General features: G+C 44.1%; 1 long non-coding RNA gene across 1 annotated transcript in view; it reads right to left on the minus strand.

Moving 5' to 3' along the window:
- Positions 1-17,443, minus strand: part of LOC138488308 (uncharacterized) — a 369,848-nt gene extending 352,405 nt beyond the window's left edge. Inside the window, exon 1 of the long non-coding RNA XR_011274634.1 lies at positions 17,262-17,443. This is a non-coding gene — a long non-coding RNA (uncharacterized lncRNA). The remainder of the gene's footprint in view (positions 1-17,261) is intronic.
- Between the last annotated feature and the right edge of the window lie 3,177 nt (positions 17,444-20,620).

Raw genomic sequence — 20,620 nt, forward strand, 5'->3', positions numbered from 1 at the left:
GTGCACCTCTCGGATGTCCGAAGAGGACCTGAGACAAGGCAAAGCTCAATCAACAGAGTAATAAGTAAATAAAGGATCCATGCCAGGGTGGTGTGCAGTGGCACACGCCTGATTTTTTCTTTTTTCTTTGTTTTCTTTTTTTCATAGATTTTTCTTTTTTATCTTTTTTCAATATTTTAATTTTTTAATTTTTTGAAGGTCCAGAACCTGGTCGGCCATGGTGGAAAAGGGTCTCTCTCTTTCTGTCTCTCTCCCTCCCTCCCCCTCTCCCTTTCGCTCTCCCTTCTCTCCTCCCTTTCCCTCTTTCTCCCTCTCTCTCTCTCTTTGTCTCTTTCTCTCTCTCTCTCTCTCTCTCTCTCTTTCTATCTTTCTTGATTACCTTTTTTCTGCTCTCCAGGAATAAGCAAGGATGCCTGACCAATGTATTCCAAACCTCTCTGTTATGTAGGGATGAAGTTAAGTTACATTACATTTGTTCTAGAAATTATGTAGTGCATCTTTTTAGTATCATAATGTTTTGTATGACACCGGTTGTGGTTGTTGGAGTGGATGATGGTATGTCTGTTATATGGGGTGGCCATATAAAGGGGGGATGGACAGTTGGAAAATAATGCAAATATGTCCATAAAAAAGAAATACAAAATGCCTCTCTTTTTGCCAGCCACCCCTACAAGTTTTCTTAGACGAATGAAACAGGAAGTACAAATGACGTATGCTTTATATAAGGGGATGGGCTTTGACGTAATTTCTGATATTGAGTAACCGGGATCCTCGAATAGCTGGTACTCTGATATGCGCATTGCAGGAAGGAACATAATCAATGAAAGCTGTTACGTGTGTGCACTTATCCCACACACGAAAGGAGCTCCTAAGGTTTTAGTTCCACATCCAGTCCCAATTACAGAGGCACAATGGCTGGTACATCTTGCACTATGAAGGATAAAGGGCACATTCCAGACACACAGCGTGCAGTTGAGGAGCATTGATCTATACCCAGCGTTATGCAATGGCAACACAAAATAATGCCAGTGTCTACAAGTACCATATTTTTCCTTGGGAGGTTACTCAAATGGCAATGACAAATGGCAGGGCACCACAGTGACTTTGCCCGGCAGATGGACTGATTGAGTACAGCGGAGAAGCAAAATCCCAAATAGAGACTACGGCCCTCATTATGAGTCCAGCGGTAATGGTGCCGGTAAAACCGGCAGGTAGCTACCGGACCCGGAATGAATTACCGCCGCCTGACTTGCTGGAATAATTGTGGCATTACAGCCCTGGCGGTCCGGTAAGTCAGGCTGCGGCATTTGTAAATCCCCATTCCCATTTGTGTCCAATAGGACTCAATGGGGATGATGGAAGCACCTGCACCATTTACAATGGTGCCGGTGTTTCCAAAAAAGTATGCAGGCCGGTACCGTCCCGCCCGACAGGTCTGACCTGGCGGATGGGATGGCACCCGCCCGCAGACTCATAGTGTGCCGGTCCGGTAACAACGTTGCCGGTAGGCTTACCGGCACCATTGCTACCGGACCGGCACACTTGTAGAGGAGGAGCCAAGTACCCCCACTCCACCTGCCCCACCTACATTACCTGAGAAGTATGAACCAAAGCATGCGACATATACTACAGCAATCAGAAGGCAAGCAGAAGAGCAACGACTCTGTGCAATACCCATAACAATGCCTATACCTAAGAGAATATGGGAAGTAAAGTATCCATTAAGGAAACCATACCTACATCCAAGACAATATGATGGCCATTTGAATGCGATTCCTGATGAAACAAAGAAACTGAATGACCAGGATGAATGGTGACGTCATACAAAACTGAATCAATTCCATTTATAGAAGAAAGTCAGACCTGAGAGGCAGACAATTGATGAAGAATGAAGAAGTACAAAGGATAAGTGACATTTTGAGATCAAGATAAAGAGATTTATGCCATAAGCATGAAGAAGATACTTAGTTTAAACGTGTACAGATGCATGAAACGCTAGCAGCAAAACAATCATGAAGCTAGACAAATGCTTATAGTAAATAGATTGCGGCAAGCGCCAACATATACATATATACCTCATAGATACATATGGATTGAATAAAGAATGAAGGTTCCACTACATATATAGCAGTCTTGAACAAATGAGGAAGGCCTCAAATTCAGTGTTGCAGTTACAAAAGCAATTGAATTGGTTTATAGTGACATTTTCAAACGTCACATTTTTGAAATGCCATTTTTTAGACACCAAAATGCCGGGATTTATTTTTCACACGTTTGTTTTTTATTTTATTTTTTAACCCCTGTTTTTTTATAGACACTTTTTTTTAATAACGAAACAAAAATAAAACATATAAAATGTTAAAAAAAAACATTCTGAATTTTTTTCTTTCTGCATTTTTGTTTCGAATAAATGGCATTTCGAAAATGTGTTTTCGAAAATTTTACTGGATACCATTGAATTAAACAGAATATATTTCAGCTAAAGGAGTTGGATGAACCAAAGAGCCATGGTCTTATCAGAACTAAAATTGGCTGAAATTAAATACAATTAACGTGAAAGAACAGAAGCTCCTGTTCAAGAAAGTCAAGTGAAAACAACAGACATCAGAGGACTATTGAGGAATAAAATCAAATACAAGAAAAGCTCAATTCATGGTGTCCAGTCACATGATGGAAGAAAGTTGGACGCATGAGGAGATCACACCTACGCACGTAAGCCAGACAGTACCCATACTCCTTAAAAAATCCCAGAGAACAATACAGACTCACGGCCAACTTCAAACACTAATTGACACTGAACCGTTAAGGTGATGATGGAGTGTCCGTTTTAATTGATGGGAAGCTGGTAGCAAGACAAGCTCACCCGCACCTGGTTGTTCAGTCCGCATGCTGCCCACGTAGGTGGAAAGGTATCGACCTGAGGGCTCTTCGGTACCCCTCGCCCGTCCCAGACCCCTGGATAAGCGGATTCAGCTCTAAAAGACAGGAGGGGCATCTTAGATGATTTCCTACTAGATCGCCCACCTCCCACGTTCCCGTGCAAGTTCCCTAAGGGCGACTCTCACCTTATTGATGTTAACGGTGCGCTCTCCGTCCTGCCGCTCTGGGCAGGGGCGCGTCGATTTTGGGCCCGTTCCGCCGAGTTGCTTCACTGGCGAGGGCCGGAGTTCAGACCGGCTGCAACTCCTTCTTCAGGTAAGTCTTAGTAAGTGAGAGCAAAGTCTTTATTGATGAGAATAAGTCTTTATAGGTGAGAATAAGTCTTTGGTATATGAGCTAACTCTTGTCCTCGTTGCTGGTGGTGGAGGTCGTGAAGAAAGCCGAAGACTGGTTCAAGCAGGTAAGCTGAGTCGCCATGCGGCGCTGAAAGCGTCCTTGCAAATGACTAACCTGATAAATTTGTCTTGCAGACCTCGACGGGCTGGAGTTGGAGGAACCCCCGATGGAATGAAGAAATTGGGGGCAGCGCAAGTTGGGCGGCTTCGAAGAACAGATGAAGCAGCTAACGGGAAAGAGTTGAGATGATACCTGCTACGGATGACTAGGAAACCACAGGATGCTGCGAAGTGGTAAGTATGGCGATGGTCTTGCCTTGGTTACTCCGAGGTCGAAGGATGCTGCTGAATTGGTAAGTATGGCGATGGTCTTGCCTTGGTTACTCCGAGGTCGAAGGATGCTGCTGAATTGGTAAGTATGGCGATGGTCTTGCCTTGGGTACTTCCGAAGCCAAAGGATGCTGCTGAGCTGGTAAGCGGGGCGTTGGTCAGGCCCAGGAAGGCTCCGAAGATGATGGACGAAGCTGAGCAGGTAAGGATGCAGAGCCGGATGAGCGTCACGCTGCAAAGGCAGAATAACGTGAAGCGCGTGCTCTTGTTCGGGCGTGGTTTAAATAGCTAGGTAGTATCCCAGGTGCCTTTGGGGCGGGCCCCACCCTGGAAGCTAGAATGCAGCATACAGTTCTCCAGTATTCCGCATAGGGGCGGCCATGCTTATCCATTGGCCATAGGAAGCCGTCCCAGTGAGCGTCTCCTATGCCAGCAGCGCCAGGACTGGCTCCAGGGCATCCGAGGAGGCCCCAATAGGGTTCGTAAGGGCCTGTGTCCCCTTGAGGGAGATAAGGTTGTGACACCAATCCCGCTTCCCAATAGGTTTTAGAAGTTTGTCACGTAGGATGACGTTGGTAATGACGCAGGTCTACACGTCAGTAGTGAAACATTTAGTCTATAAAAATGTTGTTTTTTCTTAAATGAGTTGAGTTGAGTATGGAGCGATTGCTGATGTTCGTTGTACTCCCTGTTTTACTTACTTATAGTAAACCAGACAAACTTTTTGCCAAGCTATTTGTGTCATCTGAATTATTGATGTTAGATTGAAATCTGCATCCCCATCCATCTCAAGGGTATTGCTACTCATCTTAAAGTGCTGGGAGTCCCCAGTTCACTTGGTAGCAGAGATTGATGGTTAGATAAGATACCATCGGCCGTCGACATAAGTAAACTTTAGGGTCTCGGCAATATCGCACGACCTTTGCCATTCGGCTGACAGGACATGAAGCTCCCCGTAGATTGTGGTTAGAATAGACCCAAATCTTGCAAGTCGGGTGTGACGGGACCCCTATTTTAATATAGGAACCCCTCCCACTTCTATGCAAAGTGGATCGAAAAGCAGCTCGAAGAGGCGGTAAAAAAGGCAATGATCCCGAGGGTCCGAAGACGGAAAAGTGCGAACAGTGAGTGAATAGACCAAAGAGTTTAGCAAAAAGGATGCATGCGTAGTAAATAATGGAGAGTAATGGAGGGAGGCGGGATAAAATATAATGCAAGAGTAAGAGAGTAAAATATATGTATATGGTAAAGATATAGTGTTGCCAAGTAATATATGAGGAAAATAGTTATGAGGTGTAGCCATGCTATAAAGATACGCCCTGTTCCTAGATTTAAAATAATGCTAGCAGAAGCCTTAATTCAGAGCCCATTTGTATAAGGGACATATAGGAGATGAGATAAGTTTAAAGACTTTCTTATGGGAATTGGCTTAAGTTCCAGTCGGAACAAAAATTGTAGAGGGTAAAACGAGTCCTAAGGAAAGGATTGTGCGGTGCACGTACATGTGACCGGTCGAGTATGTCTGTTTTGTTCTATGTGGATGAAAAGTGTGATGACGTCACTATTGAGAAAAAGAAATGTGTAAGTGATAAAGAAATGTGGAAGTAAGACGCAAAAAGTGATTATTTTAAGATAAAAATGTGATGGTTGTATTTTAGCAGTATTAAAGTTTAAAAAATTGCATTATAATGGGATTGCAGCTTGCGACGATTGGTGCTCGCTTATAAGTGCATGTTGATTGAAATATAAAATTGAAAACTGTAACTAGAGCATAAGCAAAGTGGCAATAAAAAGAGAGCTAAATTTAGAAATGGAAGAAGTTGCGCCATTAGTGCATCTTTGAAAACAGCTACCAAAGCATGCGCTTAAACTTAAACAGTATAGTGCAGAAGGGGGCCGCAGACAAAATGTTTATGCCGTGGCCCCAAAGCGGGTCATTATCGAAAAGAGCTCTACATCATATGATGACATATTTACATGCTGCGTACACATGAAAAAAGTTAGAAAAGCGCCTATGTGTCTAGAGCTTTGGAAAATGTATGAACACGAGAAGGAGGAGGAGCCTCCTTTAGATTGGATACTTAATATATGCAAAGAGGGGGTTGAAGAGCCTTCTGCCCGCCCGCCGGGTCTGAAATGAAAGATGAGATTAAGAAAGACGAAGGATTATATCCATTAAGAGAACTTAAAGCATCGACGGAATATAGCTATCCGTCATACGAGTCACCTACGCAAAGCAGTGACGAGGGCCCAGGGAAAGACACAGAGAAAGATATCACCTCCAAAGTCCTAAGGGACGAGGAGAGACATGACAAGGACAGAAGTGATCAAGCAAGCACATCTCTAGACAAAAGGAGAGAAATAAAGAGATGGAAAGGAGATAAGGATACAACTGATTAGATTGCACTCATACAGAACGAGTGGTTGGGAGGTCCGATTTTACTTAAACTCGATGGTAAAGGCATCGAAGAATTAAGACAAAGGGGAGATCAAGACGAACAAAACAGAAAAGACAAAGAAAGGGAGGGATGATTGAGAGACGAAGGAACGAGAAGAAAAGATAGACAAAGACAAGAACAGTTATATCAAGATGAGCAAGTTTAAAAACAAGAGAGAGCAGAAGAACAAAGAAAGCGTGATAATAAAAGAAGAACAGCCAAGGAAAAAGATTAAAGGAGAAAAGAATAGAAGCCGATGAACAGGAAAGGATAAAGGAGAAAAGAATACAAAGGCGAAGGGATGAGGAAAGGCGAAGGGCAAATGAACGAAGGGATATGAAAAAGAAAGAGGAAGGTAAAATAAGAGAATAGGTGAGAAAGCGCAGAGAAGTCGATGATGACATGGAACACAAAAGGAGACAGAGAGCACGCGATCTTGAGTATTTGGAAAGGTAAGTAAGAGATCCTAATCCACGGGTAGACTGGGAAGACATAGAGGAATTCTTTCCTGAGTCCGACCCATTTTCAAGCACGTCTGGAGTAAATCTGGAAGATGAATTTGATTCGCAAAGCATTGGGGAAACGATCGATAAAGTATATCACGAAAATGCAAGCCTAGAAAGAAGCACAGAGAAAGGGAAATATTTGCTTCTTGAGAGTACACAGTTGTATGACACAGAGGAAGCTTCCTGTAGTACAAGACAGAAGGAGCTGTCTTTAGACAGATTAACATTGAATAGAGATAACGATGAAAGGAGTTAAACGAGTTGGGCACAAGGTATCAGACAAAGAAAGGGAAACATATTCGAGGGAAGTTAGAAGTTTAATATGTGAGCTAGAAAAACATCCACCTTTGGATAAAGAAGAAAGATGGTCGGATTTAAAATGACCTATGTCTAAGGCATCAGAGCCACTGACACAGTAAGACCGACATAAGGGGCAACCCCATGTTCAGAGGGGGGAGTCTCTCCGCCCTATGCAAGCAGGCTAAGGTCATTGCCAGGTAGACGGTGATGTGGGAATATTACTCCAGCAGTAGATAGACAAATGATGAGAGATGAGAATGACCATCACAGTGCCCATTGTTAGAAAAAGGAGGAGCCAGGCCACAGCATATACCATGGCCTCAAATGGACAGGGAAAACTTAAAATGTAAACTACCAAATGTAACTTTCGGCGCTGGAAAATGGATACATGAGTTCGATAAAATGACGGGAGGTAATACATTAGCTATAGGGGATATTAAAGGCCTTCTAATCGCCATACTTTTTGAAAGAGCTGATGACGTATGGACGCGAGCAAGTTACCCTGGTGTGACTACGGTCAACACTGTGCATGATGGAGCGCCGTTTAATAACTGTAGAGCAGCTATTTGGAAAGCGCTTCAAGTGCTATATCCGGACACGTCCGATATGGGAGCTATAATGACAAGGAAAATGTAAGAAGGAGAGGATCCGTTGCTTTATATTCAAAGTTTTCAAGACGCATGGACACTTGAAACACAGGAGGCTTGGGGGAAATCTATACCTGTATTTTATCATATATTATGCCAAGGGCTGCCAGAGCAGGTGCAGAAGCAGCTCAAGAAATTAGTGGGGATAAAAGCAAAACCATAGTCGGAAATTCAGTTGACCACTGCACACTATTGCAGAGTCCTACAGGATAAGAATTGCAAACAGGACGATGCACGAAAAGATGAAGAAACCAAAGTTAGTGCAGAGAAAACTATCCAAGTATGCCATTGAAGGGGCAATGTTAACTAACATGGGCGGATCAAACCCACAGCAAGCAGTACCTATGCCGCAAGTAAACAACCAAAGACGGTTTGATCAGACAAATAATGGATATGCTCCAAGAGGAAGGGGATATCAAGGGAGAGGTTGGCATGGTAATGAAAGGTATTGGCAGAATATTCGGGGACGTTTTCAGAATAACCAACAAGGGTTTCTGAGTTTTCAAAATGGTAATCAAAACGTGCAAAATGGGCAGATGGGAAGACAACCACTTGTGTGTTGGACGTGTGGAATGACAGGGCACGTAGCTCGTATGTGTAGAAGCCAAGCGATGGTACATAATGCTCAGTTTTCAAACCAGACGTCCAGAGCGGGACCCCCGAGGGATCCTTGTAATATTGCGGAATGCGTTTAACGGCGCTGGCATCATTACCGGCATTGTTAAACGCATTCCGAAATAGTTGTAATGAGGCCCAGGGAATACCAAATCCTCCTGCATATTCGCAGCAGACCAGAAATGGAGTTGCGCAAGATCAAACAGTGCAGCAGCAAACACTTAGGGTGCAGCAAGGCTTGCAACCGCAAGTGACAGGTAATCAACCGCAAGGACAATCACAGCAATCTCCTATGCAACTTCAGCAAAACACAAACACAGAGCAGCCTATGACGCGTAGAATAGGAGGTGTTACTGTCAATGGAGGAAATCCATTCACAAGTGATGGAATGAGGCTGGACCCACAATAGGACAGCTCACTGGGAGACCTGATGTGTTAAGTCCTATAAATTACGCCGAATCCTCGTGAGGAGTCGAGAATAGACGTAGTTATAGGCGGCAAAGCTGATTCCTTCCTAGTGGACACGGGTGCAACACACTCGTGTATACGTGAGGGCACATTTTTAATGTCTAGCGATGCGATGAATACTGAGAACATTACAGGAGCTACAAGTCTTGTTCCTTTTACAGAAGAATTACCAGTCTCTATAAGAGAGTGTGATATGAAGGTGCCACTGCTTTATTCAAGGCATACACCTGTCAACATATTAGGATGAGATTTAATGACAAAAATGAATATGACTATTTCATTTACAGATGATGGCATACTATGCTTGACACCGGGAATGCACTATTTAAACGTGTGAAAGATGATCAGGGCATACGCAGGACAAATAGCGCCTAGAGCAACACCATCAACATGTCATGTTATGTGAACTTTTAAAGCGCGCTTTCACCAAAGTTAGAGAACAATAGCAGAGTTAGAATAGCAAGGTCTTCACAGATTTTCTAAAGGCTAGGTGGTGGCGAAATAGCCCTGATCTTAAGAGGAAGGTTGTTCCACAATTGAGCCGCAGCCACAGAGAAAGCCCGTCCTCCAATCCATTCACGACGGTAAGAGGGGACCACCAACAGGTCGACAGATGAAGAATGCAGCAAACGGGAGGGGAGATAGCGAATAAACTTGGACTGGAGATATTCTGCCCCCAGTCCATAGATAGTTCGGTGTACAATGCATACAGATTGAAACTCAATTCTCTGGCTAACAGGGAGCCAGTGTAAAGTACGAAGTACAGGGGTGATATATGGCCCATAGGGGGAGCCAGTAGCAGTGCGTGCAGCCAGATTTTGCAGGCGCTGAAGGCGCTGGACTAGGCTTTTGGGCTGTGCCAGATTTAGTGAATTATAGTAGTCCAGTCGGCTGAGCACCATGGCAGCAACAACTGGGGGATGGAGCAAATCTGGCAGAAGTGGTAGAACCTTCTTCAGTATCTTAAGATGGAAATGACCCACTTTGCACGCAGCTGAGACTTGGTCATTCATAGACATGGGTGCAGAGAGGGTGATACAGAGATTTTTAATCACCTCTGTCTTGTCCCCATTCAGCTTCAGCCAATTCTGGCCCATCCACTCACCTACAGCCATCAGAGACTGATGGAGGCGCGATGACACCTCAGTAGGATCTAGATCGAGTCGGATCAAAAACTGGGTGTCGTCGGCATAAGAATAGCACCTGACGCTGAGGGAGCGGATGAGACAAATAAGAGGCCAGATGTATATGTCGAAGAGAATGGGCGACAAGGCAGAGCCTTGGGGGACACCAAAAGCAAGGTGAAAAACACAAGAGAGATAGGGAGGAAGAGAGAGAACCTGAGCATTGTCGGCCAGGAACAATGAAAACCAAGCCAGGACCTGACCCGCAATCCCAATCTGGGACAGGCGGGTCAGCAGGGTGGGGTGGTCGACAGTGTCAAAGGCAGCTGAAAGATCTATCAAAATCAGTGCCCCCACCAGACCAGCATCAACAAGCCTGGCCATGTCATCCTGAACTGACTCAAGAACGCTTTCCATGCCTTGACTAAGTCTAAAGCCGGATTGAGCAGAATCAAGCAAAGTAGATGACTCGAGAAAAGTGGAAAGAAAAGGGGAAACCAAGGATTCCAACAGTTTCATTGGGAATGGGAGGAGGGAGATAGGACGGAAATTAGAAGGAAGAGCAGGGTCAAGCGAAGGCTTCTTCAAAAGGGGAATCGCGGTGGCGATTTTAAGTTCAGCCGGGATAGTCCCTGTCTGACAGAAAACATTGACCAATGAGGTGAGTTCCATAGAGATGTCCCCAGCGATTTTTTTCATGACTACTAATGGGACTATGTCCAAAGGGGAGCCAGATTTAATGCGCTCTATTGCCCGCATAACTGTTTCCTCAGAGACCAATGGAAAGGTAGACCACGTCTTTTCTTCCAACGGACTGCTCACAGCAATGTAAAGGTCATTAGCAGTGGTAGGCACCTGAGACGATTGGATGGTAGATTGAATAGCCTAAATCTTAGATATAAAAAATTGGGCTAGAGAGTTGCAGTGGTCCTGGGTCGAGGGAAGTGCAGGAGTGGTTTTCTCGGAGGAAGATAACGATCTAACCACCAAATAAAAGGGCCTTGGGTTGACAGAGGGCCGACTCCACCGTCTGTGTAAAATACAGTTTTTTCGCTTCACAAATATCGGAAAAGTACGCAGCAGAACATGGCTGCCAGGTCTAGTAGTCAGGATCATGAGAATACCAGATGAGTTTCTATTTAGACCACAGATACCCATGGATGAAGAAGAGGGGCACATTTTCCCCTTAGACATAGAAGCAGCTATAGTATGAGGAAATATAGCTTTGCTTGATGCAACTGATGACAAAGGTAGACGATTGTGCACAGTAATTGCCATTGAGGAAGACCGCAGAGTGATTGACGTCACTGATGAAGATTTGTTTGGAGATGACAAATCTGACGATTTTGTGATATTTGAAATGTGCATTACTTATTGTGTCAAAGCGATTAAGAGAGCGGTCCTGCAGCGAATGATGCTAGCAAAGAAGCGTCCTGAATATTTTGATGAAGATATGGCGAAAGTGCCAATCTCATTGCGGACTACAGGCCCCTATGACGTAGGCTTATTGAAAGAAGTTGTGGAAGTGAAGATTAAATTGAAACGAGGAGCAATTTTACCTCGAGCCCAGCAATATCCCATGTCTCGAGAGGCAGATGAAGGAATTTTCAAGATGATTTCCGCCATGATGGACCAAGGTATCTTAGTGATGCCAGAGTCACCATGTAATACTTCGATTTACCCAGTGAAAAAAGGAAAGGGGAGGTTGTGGCGTTTAATACAAGATTTAAGGCCAATAAACAAGATTGTAGAGGCTGAGTCCCCTATAGTGCACATATTATGTGCAGTAGGCGCATATGTAGTAGGTGAACATGTCATAGGAGCATGTATGATAGGAGTGTGTGTTGTAGGAGCGCTTGTTATAGAAGCACGTGTCATAGGAGCACGTGGCATAGGAGTGTGTGTCATCATCATCATAATCAAACAATCTTTATTCGGATAACAATAATTCATCAAATCACTACAAGACAATCAATAAGAACTATTGACACTTAGATACAAAATTTCAAACTTTCATCAAATAAGATTAAAATTCCATATTTCATATTACATTACTACGCTCACCATGGTCTCTCAAACAATTTCAGGATTAATAGATGTTTTAAAAAAGACTGTAGCAGCATTTGTATTAAAAAGTCTAGTTTTTACTACTAGAAATGTCCTTCTTACAGCACAATCATTTCATAGCACCTTCCACTTTGTTAGTATCTATTAGTTTGTCCACAATTATCTGCCATGTCCTAAATAGGGCTATATTTAAAGCGAGGCTATTTCCCCGTCAAGACTGTGAACAAACTTTCTCAAATGTTTCATGTAAATGGACCCCAGGGTTTGACATCTAGTCATTATGTGTCTCTTAGTTTCCAATAAGTGATATAATTTACATAATCTGCAGCTTTTTTTTACTTTCAGGCATTCCCTATCATGGACCGGTGACTCGAAGTGTCAGTAGCTGGTTCAGCCTCATTAGTATGACAAATCTCCTTAAGGCAGGCAATGGGGTTAGTTTCAAATATTTCTGGGGGCACAGAAAACGCTGTGTCCCTCATATATAATCCTTTAATGTGTGTAACGTTGCCAGATGTTTGTAATTGCTATACCAATCCCACTCTTTTAGTGGTAAAAACCTATTTCCCAGTAAGGGACCCATCCTATATCCTGGAATAATTTAAGATTAGTATTTTTGTAATCAACTAAAGTTTGTCCAGATGCTTCCACAATATTTTGCAGTCAATGCCATAGCCTTATTACTTTTACTTGCAATCATTTCAGTTTGCCTTTTTCCCCATTAACAGCCCCAAGTATTGATATGTGGAGGCCTGCTCAACCAATCCATCAGAGGTATCTAATGGTTCGCCATAATACATATACTTTTGTCTTCTCATAATTTATTTTGAATCTATTTTCTTTTGCTTATATATTCAAAGTGTTTGCAGACCTTGTTAGGCCCACCAATGTGTGATCCACCAGAATCGTGTCGTCCGCATCAGACAGCCATCTTACATTAGTCTGGCCTATTTCTGGTGGGAAACACCTAGTCTCAGACAGTCGTTCAGGCAAATATGCCAGATACAGGTTGAACAACATTGGCGCAAACACAAACCCTGTTTCAACCCTTTGAAAGTGGGAATGTTGCTTGTGCACGCACCCATGCTGCTCAACTTGACATGTACTCTTGTGTTCTCATTGAGTTTGATTAGGATTCTGAGTAGTTTTTTCTGGAATCTTTATTTGCGCCAACTTAACCCATAGAAGTTGCCTATGAACATTACCAAAGGCAGCCTTAAACTCCACACATAATATATACAATGGGAGATTGTTATGTTTTTGTGCCATACAAATGAGCGTGTTCATTGTTAAGATGTTGTGTGACGTAGCTGATCCCGCCTGGAAACCAGCTTGAAATGTAGCAATTTTTTATCTTCCGCCAAGCATTTTACCTCTTTTAGAATAATAGTAGCAAATAGCTTGCTGGGTACATCCAACAACGACAAAAGCCTGTAATTGGCATGTGCAGTTCGAGAATTCTTTTTATATATTGGTGTTAGCACATCCTTCCTCCAGGACTCCGGTATGCATCCCTCGTCATACACTTCTTAAATAATATCGTCAGTATGTTTGTCCACATCACTGGATTCCTTGACAAAACCACATTGTCTAAGCCAGGGGTGCATAACTGATTTTGACAGAGGGCCGAAAGTACCTTACATGATGGCTATAGTGGGCCGAAAAGTAAATGTGGGTGGGGCGGTAGGCGCGGCGCGGCGTGGCAGGAGGCTTTTTCAACCCCCAATTTTGATTAAACACGTGGAAAAGAATATGTACACTATGCCCCATGGCCCCTACCTCCAACCAAACACTATGTCCCATTGCCCCCACCCCTCAACCAAACACTATGCCCCATGGCCCCCACTCCCCAACCAAACACTATGCCCCATGGCCCCTACCCCAAACCAAACACTATGCCCCAAGGCCCCCACCCCTCAACCAAGCACTATGCCCCATGACACCCACCCCTCAACCAAACACTATGCCCCATGGCTCCCACCCCTCAACCAAACACTATGTCCCATGGCTCCCACCCCTCAACCCAGCACTATGCCCCATGGCCCCCATCCCCAACCAAACACTATGCCCCATGGCCCCCACCCCTCAACCAAACACTATGCCCCATGGCCCCCACCCCTCAACCAAGCACTATGCCCCATGGCTCCCACCCCTCAACCAAACACAATGCCCCATGGCCCCCACCCCCAACCAAACAATATGCCCCATGGCTCCCACCCCTCAACCAAACACTAAGCATACACCAACACACCATGCACCCATACAAACCCGAGCCCCCCAACTCAGCATACAAACTCACAAGCATACACCAATACACTACAGCCCTGCATCTCAACATACACAGCACTTCACAAAAACACACACTCAGGCAGACCCGACACACCCCCGAACCCCGCATCTCAACATACACAGCACTTCACAAAAACAAACACTCAGGCAGACCCGACACACACCCCACCCCTGCATCTCAACATACACTGCACTTCACAAAAACAAACACTCAGGCAGACCTGACACCCCTCCCCCACCCCGGTATCACAACATACATAGCACTTCACAAAAACACACACTCAGGCAGACCCGACACCCCCCCGGCCCCGCATCACAACATACACAGCACTTCACAAAAACACACACTCAGGCAGACCCGACACACCCCCACCACTGCATCTCAACATACACACACAAACATAAAGGCAGGACAGACCCGACACACAAACACAAACAAGCAAACAGTGCCGACCCCTCCCATCCCCCGTACTTACCTGACGTGCTGGAAGGCAGGCTAGCTGGAACGCTGCTGAGGTCTCTGGCACTACGGCTGGCGTGGCAAGGCTGAAATGCCTTCCGCCATCAAGCCTTACTGGCCACGCCAGCTGTAGTGTTGGCCCTCCATTGGTGCAGCACATACGCACTACGTGACTTGTAGGAGCCACGTGGTGCATGTGCCCTGAGCTAATGAGGGCCACTGTTTTGTCCGGCCTGGAAGAGTTACAAAAACTTTCCTACTGGAGGGCTGCCGATGCTGCTTGCGGGCCGCCCTCCATTAGGAAAGTCTTTGTTCCTTGCGGGCCGGCCAAAACTGCATGGCGGGCCACAATTGGCCCACGGGCCGTAAATTGTCCACCAGTGGTCTAAGTCATTAGGCCTAGGCGCCCTAGATTTTTTAGACCACTTATTATAGCTCTCAACCTTTTGCAACTGCTTGGAGGGTGAGAGCCTGGGTTTAACACCGTAGGTGGCGTCCGGCGTTAGAGGAAGTGACATCACAGGAAGGTGTGCGCAAGAAATCCCAATACTAACTAACTAGGGAGCTGCAACACTAGGCCCTTTTGCATGCAACCATTGTACCAAGTAAATGCAGTAAAAAAAAATACAAACATGTTCATTCTGTGCAGTTTATATTTTTTTCCCCACTAGTGCATCTGTAAGAGGGTGCTGAAGCAGTGGACATAGAGCATTTTTGCCACTAATAGCAATGGTGATGTAAATTGTAATGTTATGCAAGCAGCACTTGGGATCTATGGAATAATCAGGTTCTGTATGGCCAACACTGAACAGGAGGCCTGTGGCAGGTGTTGCATAGAGCGTTGTCACCAGTGGCATACCGAGCGGGGTGGCAAGCTGCCCCTGCACCGGCTCTTTTGAGAGCCTGACCAGGATTTCTGTCAGCGGGTTACTTCTCCCATTCAGCACCTCAATGAGGGTGCCCAACAGGAAAGGTGTCCCGCTGGGAGGACAATGCCCCAGGGAGCTCCGGGCAGCAGAGAGCTCTCATGTTGCTCTGTGTCAACAGAGCATTTCAATGTGAGCCATTAGGCACTGATGGGAGGGAGGGGGAACTATTAGCAGGGATGTTTGTCCCCAGGGCTTTAAGTGGGGTAAGAAATCGAGGGGGGCCTCATTTGGGGGCGTGGCTTGTGGGAGGGGCGTGGCCTAGAAAGTACGCAAATCGTAAGGTATACACACAAATATATATACATGTTATACATGTTAGACCTTACGGTTTGCCTAGTTTTCAGGCCATCTTTTTAAACATTTCGGGTTTATAAAAGATGGCTTTGAAAGTACACAATTCAAGCCATCTTTTATAAAGCTTTGACTACGGACAAAATTGTCCGTCGGCAAAGCTTTATAAAAGATGGCTTGAATTGTGTACTTTTCAAGCTGTCTTTTATAAACCTCGAAAAATGTCGAGGAATCCCCAGGCTCGCCGAGGGTTAAAGACGCCTCGGCAACCTGGGGAAACAAAGGGACAGTAACTGCCTCTGGTGACCTCTCGCACGAGGGGTCACCAGAGGCAGTTACTATGACTGACGGAAGTGGCAGCAAAGCCTCAGCGTCGCTGTGGCTGGCTGGCACTTCTGTCAGCTCGCCTGACTTCATGGCAGGCGCATCTCTCCGTAGCGGTGCAGCAGCGACGGGATAATGCATCCCGCCAATCTTAAGGTGGGACTGGGGGGACCCTGGCAGGGCCCCGGCTCAGCCCCACTTTTTAGAGACTGCCGGGGCCCTGCCCCGGCAGGCCCCGGCCCACTTAAAGCACTGATTGTCCCTTTAGAAATGTGCATGGGATGGAGTGATCAGCTGTGAGAAGGGTGCATAATGGTGCATGCTTTATTCATTTATTTGTGTTTTTTTTTACCAGTGTGTGAAATAATGACTATGGCTTTACCCAAGGGGGATTTGTTAGGATCACATTAACCTGCATGATGCTATTGTGACTTTGCATGCAGGAAGGGGAGAATAAAACTAAAGCCATACTCTTATTGCTCAACATATTTCTATAATAATGTATATAATGTAAAGCTAATTATGAAAGGCATGTTTACAAATAAAGTATTTTTTAAGCACATGCAATGCAAAGAGAAACCTTAAGAAATATCTATATCAACTAAACCTGTGAAGAAGTGGTCAGTTGCTTAAATTGTCAACATCCCAGTTCCACCATTTAACCAAAGTGTGTGATGGACAGATCTGCAACCCTGTAAGTGTTTTACTCTGCAAGTGTTTTACTGCAGAGCGTATGTTAATATATCATGCTGTTATTTTAAAAAGGCCTGACTATAGAGCTGTTCCATATATAACAATCATGCAATTTAGGTATTTTGAACCACAAAGTTATTTGCCACTTGGCTTACTTATGGCAACTTATTGTAAAGTCTACTTCCATGATGTCTCCAAGTTTTATTTTTTGTGTTAGGTGTTAATATGCCATCTGCCACTAACGTTACCAAAAAGGTAGATTGTGACAGGTGTAGGCGGTTTGTGGGTGTAGACCTCCACTCTTGCAATGCTGGGATACTCCCCTGGTTGTCATAACTCAGAAATGTATTTTAAATTTGAAAAAGTGGCCAGTCACTCTCTCTGCCCACTTTTTCAAATTTAAAATGCATTTGCGAAATTATATCTGACTCACATCGTGCTTCACAGCTATTTCCTAGAAACTGCAAGAAGCTCAAAGCATAGACCTGAAGAGAGAGAGTATTACCGTTTCCTGAAGTAATCCGTGCTCCAAGCCTACATCAGCAGGGCCTACATGAGCATGGCAAGACTGTAGACACACAAGAAGCGCAGAAACCCGAATTCAAAGGCAGCAGCTGCCTTAAGGCTCTAGAATCCTGGCGCTGCGTAGTTGGGCGGATGCGATGCACTCTCCGCAGTGCGCACGAAGCCGAAGCCAGGCGTCAGATGTAGCACCTCACGTTTGGCTGGAATGGCGGAGAGACTCACTTTCCCGCGGCGCTGGCTCGTTAGTGCGCATGCTCCCAGAGCCAGCGCCTGCGCAGTAAATGCGAGTCTCGTGAGGTGGGCGAGGCGCGTGAAACAAAGGAGCTGGCGTGGGGAGGTGTGTGAATGCTTTTGGCGGGTGACAGCCGCCACAAGCAGGTGAGTTGAGTGCTCTGTAAGCAGTGCTATGCTTTCTTTGTTAAATGACAAGTCAAACGGTCCCATATCCTTTGCATATGTATGAAAGCAGCATTTATCATGTCTTCCATAAGTGTTGAGTCTGTGCTTAGCCCAGGCCTCCTCACTAATAGTATTTGTAATAGTTGCAGCTTTTGCTCCATTCGTGTTTTTGAGTGCACACTACACCCTTTTCCTGTCCCCCTTTTGCAAAATCTCATTCATGGTTTGCCACTGTGCATTCCTATCAAGAAGCGCCTCTTCTTTCCCCAGTTGTGATAACTACACTTAACTTTCTTTATCAATAATAGCTTCCCTAATGCTCATCTGTCGAGGCTCTTATTTGTCTAATATCTTTCGTATTTCTGCATCATATACCCAAGCATGCTCTTTTCACTGTTTTACCACATATGTGCTGCCTAAAGAGATGACTGTAGAGGTGATTTGATTGAACTAATGCACGATTTCGTTAGATGACATATCTCACATATTATTTATGCAGGAGTCCTCTATCATGGCTATTTGTTTATTGATAGTATTGACATTCTTGTCTGTCCACGTTATACTATTATTTCCTGTATTCATGTCTAAATCACCAGTTTTCATATGACTTTCCTTTCCCATAATGTCTAATATCTTTCGTATTTCTGGTTCATATACCCCAGCATTCTCTTTTCGCTGTCTTACCACATATGTGCTGCCTAAAGAGATGACTGTAGAGGTGATTTGATTGAACTAATGCACGATTTCGTTAGATGACATATCTCCCATATTATTTATGCAGGAGTCCTCTATCATGGCTATTTGTGTATTGATAGTATTGACATTCTTGTCTGTCCACGTTATACTATTATTTCCTGTATTCATGTCTAAATCACCAGTTTTCATATGACTTTCCTTTCCCAGTCCATATTTAGATGTAGCGCAAGGGATGCGTCATCACTATATCTGTTACATACAGCTTTCAGACAATCGACATAGGCAACATTTTCAATTCTAACAAAGAAATAGTTGGTCTTCCCCTTTTATGACCAACCTGTCCCTATTCACCATTTGCCAATTCACTACTTTACATGGATGGTTACTTTTGTTGCCATCCATGTAAAAGGGGAACGTTAACCAGCACTCTTGGGTAATAAAAATATCACACTCTTGCAATAGATTGTGTCTCCCCGACTCCTGGTGTAGTGACGGTGGCCATGTGTGTTCCACGCTAGTATGCTTTTATAAAGCTTAACCATTTCCAAATGGGTCCTTCCAGTTTGTCATTCAGTTCCAGAACTACTCCTTTTTGAAAATCGAGTTCATCTCTTATATCAATTCTGAAACAAAAAAGTAGAACTCTTAACCAGACAGTATATTTAATAGGCAAATGACCAACTTCTAAGAAGAGTCGGAACAGTTGGTGTGCTACGTGCTAAAATAGTACACTTTTCAGGAAAGTTTTTTCTTCTACTTCAATAGACCCTGGTGCTTTTTTTTCTAACAGTTCTACTGCATAAAGGGCTGCGGAGCAGGCCTGTAGTTTGTATACGTCTGATGTTTCCACAGTTGCATGTCCCCATATTTTCTCAATATACAGTGGTTGAGTTTTATCTGCATTGTCCATGATGAATTTGCTGTTATCCGTGCCCCTAAATAATCAGTGTTCGACTTGTTGGATAGCCGCCCCCTTATATTGAATATGCCTTTTTTGTTTTGTTTTTTGTGACACACCATTGATACTGTTTTTGTCATGTTTATTTCCATTGTGTAATTATCGCAAAATGTTTCCAAAAATTGAAGTTGCTTTTGTATCCCCGTTGGAGATCGTGATATCAGCACCACATCATCTGCATAAAGCAGGATTCCAATATTCATTATTAAGCCTTGGTGCATCACTTTCACAATTTTGGATAATTGCTCCCGAGGGTATTTATGTGCAAGGAGAATAATAGTGCTGACAGAAAACAACCTTGCCTTACCCCTTTATCAATGACAAACGCCGCAGTGCACTCACTACAATTTCCATATCTCACTTTAGCCTGGTTCCTCTCATATAAAGCTTTAATCGCATTCACAATTGATACCAGGGCTTGCAATTTACCCAAAACTAACCATTAAAGATCTCTATACAACTTTGTCAAAGTTGGCTTTCAAATCAATAAAAACAACATACAAACATATATTCTTTTGGGTGCAGTATTTCTCTTTCAGCGTGCAGATGAGGAAACAATGTTTCACTGTACCCCGTTTATCTCTGAAACCCTGCTGTAATACTGGCAAGATTTCCAATTATTTAACCCATAAGCCACCATCTATTTGATGAAACCTGATGTGTTAAATGCAAATCCCCAGAGACTATGAATTCTTGTGAACGCCTGTGACACTCTGGCTCCGCAGACCTGCCCTAAGCACTGCCGAAAAAAGGGGCTGGGAAATAGAACTCTGATCTGCCCCCACTTACCTGTCAAGCAAACACCAACTGGAGGCAGCCACAGTATGGGTAATAACAAGGTGGACTTTTCTCCTCAACCGCCGAATCAGAGATCAATTATCCATGTAAGCCATCATATTTCATACAATTAATAATGCCTTTATGCATGATGTGATACAAATTAAAAACTAAACATACAATATGTTACAGCAATAAATTGGTGATTTTCAATTTGAGAAAATAGTTATATCTTGTTACTTATCGGTTGTAACTGTAAGCAAGTCAAATAGCACAGTTTGTTGTTTTTAAATGAAATCGCAAAATACAAAGATTCTTACATGATATTTGTAGGCAGCCTGCATCAACAACAGTGTGTTAACTCACTTATAGGTGCAATTGGTTCTCCATCTCGTTGCTAATTTGTGTTTTGATGGCTGTTGGCTATACATTATTGCTTGACCAAGCAAACAATTCCTCGCCGAGCCTTCTCGAGTGCAGCCTCTGTGATACTAATGACTATGAAGTTG

The sequence above is a fragment of the Ambystoma mexicanum genome, chromosome 9 (assembly GCF_040938575.1).
Source record: "Ambystoma mexicanum isolate Mex_15411 chromosome 9, UKY_AmexF1_1, whole genome shotgun sequence".
NCBI classification, from domain to species: Eukaryota; Metazoa; Chordata; class Amphibia; order Caudata; family Ambystomatidae; genus Ambystoma; species Ambystoma mexicanum.